At 39.7% G+C, this 6678-nt stretch overlaps 1 protein-coding gene and 1 long non-coding RNA gene across 6 annotated transcripts in view; both read right to left on the reverse strand.

The window, feature by feature from the left end:
* LOC117942861 overlaps positions 1–4800 on the reverse strand; it is a 10162-nt gene extending 5362 nt beyond the window's left edge. Inside the window, exon 1 of the long non-coding RNA XR_004656242.1 lies at positions 4790–4800. This is a non-coding gene — a long non-coding RNA (uncharacterized LOC117942861). The remainder of the gene's footprint in view (positions 1–4789) is intronic.
* iqsec1b (IQ motif and Sec7 domain ArfGEF 1b) overlaps positions 1–6678 on the reverse strand; it is a 139590-nt gene that overhangs the window by 80657 nt on the left and 52255 nt on the right. The gene's annotated exons all lie outside the window — the stretch shown is intronic.

Below are 6678 nucleotides of genomic sequence, written 5' to 3' on the forward strand. Positions count from 1 at the left end.
ATGGAAAACCAAAAAAAGCGAGTAGACCCGAGGCGAGTCGAGTAGATACCACGCAGTGGAAAACCGCCATTAGTGTCTTTCTATGTTCTTATGATGGTTTTGCTGCCTTTTCTGTGTAGTTCTTTTGGTTTATTCTTGTTTAGTTTTTTCCTTCCTTTGTTGTAAATGAAGGCCGGCCCTCGATGACCTCTTGAGTATAAATAAAGGTTGAACTAAAGTTGGTTCCTTCTCTGAATATCCCAAAAAGCGAAGAAACAAAAGCAGACATAATTCATTCTTAATGCAAACTGAACAACATCAGTACATCAGCGACTTCTAACGAAGAAAACAACTTTTGAACGTACACACGTTCCACCAAAAAAAGTTCCTTTCCGAGGCTGTTTTACAGCGGCACCGTGGCTCTGTCCGGAGCCGCCCAAGACGATTGTGATTGGTTTAAAGAAATGCCAATCAATTAGAGATGCACAGATTGACCCGCTGGTGACCAGAATTGGCACTGCTTCTCAATTAGCTGTTTATGAAATGTCATAAAGACATGAAAACTTACTCGGGTCCTGTGAAATATGACAGCTACAGTTTATCGGAAAATAGCTTTGGGCACACCGACTTTGATGATTTTACTGTTTAATGCTAACGTTAGCAAAACACCACCCCACTGGGCGCTGTAGGAGACACATTACTGTTTAAAACGCTTTCCAGGTTAGTAGGGATGCATACCGTTCAAAACCAACATTTAAAACGTAATCTTCCCTCAATACAACGTTTTGTTTTGTTGCTAAACTGTGTGTAAAATGAGCAGTGACGTTAAATTTTCTGTTTCAGGTAACGCACCTAGAGTACCGTCTATTTGCTGGATTGCTCTGAGGTAACCGTCGGTAGCTAACGTTAGCAGATAAGCCTGCGGACAGCAACGGTATTCTTCATATTTATGCACAATGATAAATAAAGCAAACTTGCCAAAAATGGAACTACACGCTGTTTCCAGGTAACATTACTGTTGACGTTCAAACCGGCATGTGTGTGTATCTCAAAACAGGTTACTGCAAGGCTATATTTTTTTTATTTGTTCTTTATATGTTTTTTGCCATTACCTGTTTTCCCTTTTTTCATACATAGGCCTACAGAAGTTTGCTAAATATATCACATATTTTTGATTCCCACACCAGGAGCAATTTCTGCAGTTCTATTTAAAAAATGTTCAATGCAAAACATACAATTATCTTATAAAGAAAAGATTAAAAAAAAAATACTTGTGTGTGCTGTGGATGAGTTATTGGTCAAACTCAATGAAAAATAGGAACTGGAAATCAGCCTGAAGATTGTAGTCGGTGCATCTCTACAATCAACCGGAGCATGTTTTATCCCAAGGCAAAATGCTGCGTGAACTAGCCAGACCCTCCTCCACAGCGCTGTTGAGGAAGGTCTGGCAGAGCGAGACTAGCCACTGGGTAGCGGAGAATGGGCTGGCAGGCTGAGCACCCTGCAGTGTTTGGTGTGAACAACCTGCTGGCAGAATATGACAGAGTGTTAATGGCCCATAACTGAAAGTAATTAGCACTCTATTAAAGATGCCGGTTTTTAACGCAACACTTCACATTAAACAATTCATTACACCAAACCACTACTGTCTTGTAACTTGTTAACAGTCTTTTCTGAGCATGAAAAACCAAATTAAGGTTGAGGTTTTTCCCCATTATTTGGGTGAGCTTGTGTGAATCCTGAAAGCATTTGGAGGCTTATCTGAGATGCATCTGCATTTGTAAAATATGGGATCAGTCTGACAAAGCCCAAGGTCCAGAAAAACTACAAAGACCATGTGTATGCTTTTCCACATGCATATTTGCGTATAAACTGGTCACGCATGCTTTAGACACAGTCAGTGAAATCTATTGTCTTTTGTTCTTATCTCTCATTGACAGGCCTAGAGCTACAAAGAATAATTAATCTATTACTCGTCAGCTATTAAATTAATTGCTAACTATTTTGATAATCGATTAATCGGTTTGGGTATTTATTTTTTATTTATTTTTATTTTTTTGAAATTCTCTGATTGCAGTTTCTTAATGTGAATATGTTCTAGTCTCTTCTCCCCGCAGTGACGGTAAACTTAATATCTTTGAGTTGTGGACAAAACAAGACATTTGATAACGTCTTCTCTGGCTTTGTGAAACACTGATTGACATAGGGAAAAGGGAAGTTTGGGGTCCCCTGCTGGAGCTGCTGCCCCCACGACCCGATACCGGATAAGCGGATGAAGATGGATGGATGGATGATTGACATAGGTCAACATTTTATAGACCAAACAACAATCGCGAAAATGATCATCAAATTAATCAACAAACAAAATGATTTCTAGTTGTAACCCTAGAAAGGTCTGACAACAAGTATTGCTATGCAAACAGATTTTTAGGGGCGTTTTAACATCCATGTGTGGCAAATGTTGGAGTGGAAATTGAGCTTTATAACAGATAACTGAATCTGGCATATGTGTCTCTTCTGACGGAAATATTGCATTTGTATATTTCTTTCTTTCTGCTTGTACACAGTCTTGGTGGTGAATCAACACAGAGGTTTCTTTGTAAGGGACCTGCTTCTTTTTTGATGTACTGAATTTGGTCATAAACGGAAAATGCTCACTCCAGTCTACAATGAGTGGGGAATATTAAAGGCCATAGATCTGTCTTTTAACTTCAGATGAAAAACTGTAATCCTTGAGGGAAAAGGGCGAAGCCACAATCTTTGCACGGGGAACGGAAAATGCATAAAAGGAGCCACTTTTATGAGCAATTATTCTGTCAAGAGTTAGTGGGGGTACACGGGAGGGGCTTAGGTCAAGTCTGCTGGGGGGAAAGTGGACGAGGAGGAAATGTGAGGCAGAATGAAGTCAGTGGGTGTGAATGATGAGGCGGACAGGGAGGTGGAGGTGGGTGGTGTCTTCGGCGCTGATGAACTACCGTGTTTGGACAGCTTGATGTGGGCCAGTGACCCACAACAGCGAGAGAGTAGAGCTCTAACGAAGAGTTTTTCACCTCGCTGCCTTAACTCCAGCTCAACGTATGGCACAAACACAGGTTCACCTCGCGCCCCATCAACATCAAAGCCATAACTGTCAACCCCAGCTATAAACACACAGGTAAATCCATGAGCAGACACACAGTGGGGGTTGGCACATTACCACTGGGGTCATTGATCAACAGCAGTCAAGTAGGAAAACTGAGATATTGTTACTACAAAAATAAAGCTACAGGGGTCAGTTCACCTAAATTACAAGTAAACAAAACCTTGTTGCTTACCTATAGTGGTATCCAGCCATTAAGACACTGTAGTTGTGGGCTACTTTTGCTTGGATTTTAACAAATCAAGTCTGTCTCCACCAGAGGTGTCAAGTAACTAAGTACAAATACTTTTGTACCTTACTTAAGTATTTTTTTTTACTACTACTTAAGTAGAAATTTGGGGTGTCTATACTTTACTGGCGTAATTATTTCACAGCAGACTTTTTACTTCTATTCCTTTTGTTTTCACACAATTATCTGTATTGTTTACTCCTTAAACTTCAAAAATGGCCTCATTACTTCAAAAACCTATCCAGATAAATCGCACCATCCTGATAGAACCACAATCACAATTTGATTGTGGTTGGATGAGAAGTATAAACATACACCAGTCTAACACCCTATTGGTTTGTATCCATCGCAACTGCACATGACACAAATCATGTCACACTCCAACAAGAAAATAGCAGATGTACTGTATGTAGCCTAGTCCAGAGATGTCTGTGGCAGAGTGAATTTAAGAAAAATGTCCCAACCAAGCAGCAGCGAGGAGGTTGGTAGCCATGGAGACCAGCCAACCCTTCAACATCTCTGGCTATACCTGGAATTGTTTTTCTCAAAATGGTTGGATGCAAAAACAATTCCTTTCAAATGCATTGCAAGCTCCACAAGCTAATTGTTTCCAAAACTATCCGTCTAATTTCAAAAAGCATATAGATATTATGGTTTCCCTTACATTACTTTTACTTTTATACTTTAAGTATTTTTGAAACCAGTACTTTTACACTTTAACGTGAGTAATAAACTTGAGTTGCTACTATTGTTCAATCATTAATAATCATTTTTGATAACGGTACCGATACCAATACTGTGACTTTGATTCAGGTTCCTAAACGGCTCCTAGTACGTGAGCCCAGTCTCTGTACGTAACATGGTGTTTTTCCAGAGTGCCTCTACAACGTGCAACATTAGATAGCCAATCACAAATAGTATTAAATACTGTTAGAAGTATGCTCCATGCTTATTGGCTCTCTGACGCTGATGAGATTTTCTCTTTAGGAATTGAAATTGGATATTAAATGACAAGGAATTTTTTGATACTCGATACTTTAGAGGTAATTCGGTTGGTGCCTAAAAATGTGTTGAATTGGGTATCCAGCGCTAACAAAATGTTGTTTGCAGTGATCTCAGCATTGATGAAAATGGCATTTAAAATATTTCAACAGCAACATTTAGTTCCTGTTATCTCTTCATTACTGTGGATAATCTACATACATCAATGTTAACTCTCTTAGATAGAAAGTAGTTCCAATGAACATAATTAATGTGAATTCCATTTACCTCAGTTTTTAAACCTGGACAAATATAATTAAAACTATCGGCAGGGTACTATGGGTGTTAAGGCCCTGAGACACTAATTGGACGGCCTAGAACTAGACCAAGGCCGGCTGTGGTGATGCCCCACGTCGGCATTGTGTGGGTCAGAAACATGCACTTGAACACACCACAAAGACTACAGACTATGTTCTGTGTTGACAACTTGATCAGATGAGATGAAAAATGAGAAGAGCCATCTGTTTGCCCTCCCAGTTGTTTGTTTGCTTTCCTCTCTACCATTTTTCTTCACATGTACTAATTAGCTTAAGCTGAATAGGCAAACAGATGGATTCCTCGTGTTGACGCTTACATGGACGCCGGCCAATAAAATATGCAGACGAAGGCCAACACCTTCGAATGTGGTATTTTGCAATATAAAGCAATTTATTACACTTTTTCCGATCTCATATTATGTCCCCCAAAGGAAAACATTTTCCACATCTTTTTTTATCTTAAAAGATAAATAAATAAATAAATTACTTCAACTGCACTATTCATTTAACTGAAAAAGAAATTGATTGAATTTTTCTTCTACCAAAAAGTGAAATTTTCATGGGCTATTGATAAAATGAAAGATCAATACTTGGTGTCCATGTATTGATACAGTATTGCAACGGAAATTGCAATTCTGTGCTGTATCGATTTTGTCCCTCTACCCCTACTTTCCTTTGTTTATAACCATTTACTGACTCAAGCACAGAGCCCAAAGCTGATAACCGTCTGGCTCCCAAAACAACTCAGGAACGCCACAGCAAATGACCACTTTCCAGTCCCACCGCACTCCAAAGCAACACAAACGTTTGGCTCATCCTCAAGCTTACTGAAATGGGTCTCCACCATCCAATCACTGTCTGGTATTTAAATGGAAAACACATGCGCATTAAGCCGTGTCGTAGGGGGACGCCTCCCCCCCAAGAGATAGGGCTGCGAGGAGGAGTGGATGGATGGGGGGATGGTTGGACTCATGAATAAATATGGCCTGGAGATGTGTGACAATTCACGCTCGGAGATGCTCCTCTCCACATCACATATATTTCCACTTTTGATTACCATTCTCTGAACCAGACCAAGCGTTTGCTCACTTCAACTGACCCATGGGTGTTTTTCTCATTAAACAGAGTAAATGAGACAAAACAGAAGCCATGGAAACCTGCTAAGATTAGCTTAGAAGCTGCATATTTTGTCTGTATAGTCATACATTGCAAAAACCATTTAAACGTCTGTAAAGAACATTTGTTTTCAGTTGATGTAATGGACAATTTTGCAGTTGTATGGAAGTTCGACAGCTCTTTAGCAAGAATGACTTTCAACATTAAGGTTTAAGTAGTTCGTTGAATGGGACTACTTTTTAGGCTCAAGAAAGCCGCAGAAGACATTTTACATTATAAGTGACACTTCCCAATCAACTGAACTGAAATGTGTAAGATCTGTGCAGTGCTACTTTGAATTGCAAGTAATTATAATTGTTATGTTACCTGAAAAACATCATATGTTCACATTTGCTAACACATGTACAAGAAGAAAGCATTGGCATTTGTCATGCAAAGTTAAAAAGAACAGTCGTGTTTCAAATTAGATTTGTGGATGCTCTAATGTTGGAAGGAACAGGGGACTACAGAGCATGCTCCCCAGCCAATAACTATGATTGGGACCACACGCACTCAATAGACTGAAAACTACACTGGAGCTTGTCCGGGGCAAGCCACAACAATAGCGCTTCCATTCATCCCAGTTGACCTCAAAGACACGTGGGCCTCGCGCCCCTTTTCAGCCTCCCTCAGCTAGGAGTAAACAAAGAAGCGTGTGGCTGGAACAGGTCAGGTACTGTCAATCATTCAAGTTTGCTTCAAACATGACACTTGACTCAAGATAAAGGAAAAAATCTGTTCACATTGAGGACCAAAAGCATGTCCTGATTCAATTCCCACAGAGTTACAACAAAGCACTGACAGTGACACAATGTTTGAATGGTCTTCAAGGAAAGAGAAAACATGTACATGCTTTATATAAAGCTAAACATGTATAT

This window comes from Etheostoma cragini, chromosome 4 (genome assembly GCF_013103735.1).
Source record: "Etheostoma cragini isolate CJK2018 chromosome 4, CSU_Ecrag_1.0, whole genome shotgun sequence".
Classification (NCBI taxonomy): domain Eukaryota; kingdom Metazoa; phylum Chordata; class Actinopteri; order Perciformes; family Percidae; genus Etheostoma; species Etheostoma cragini.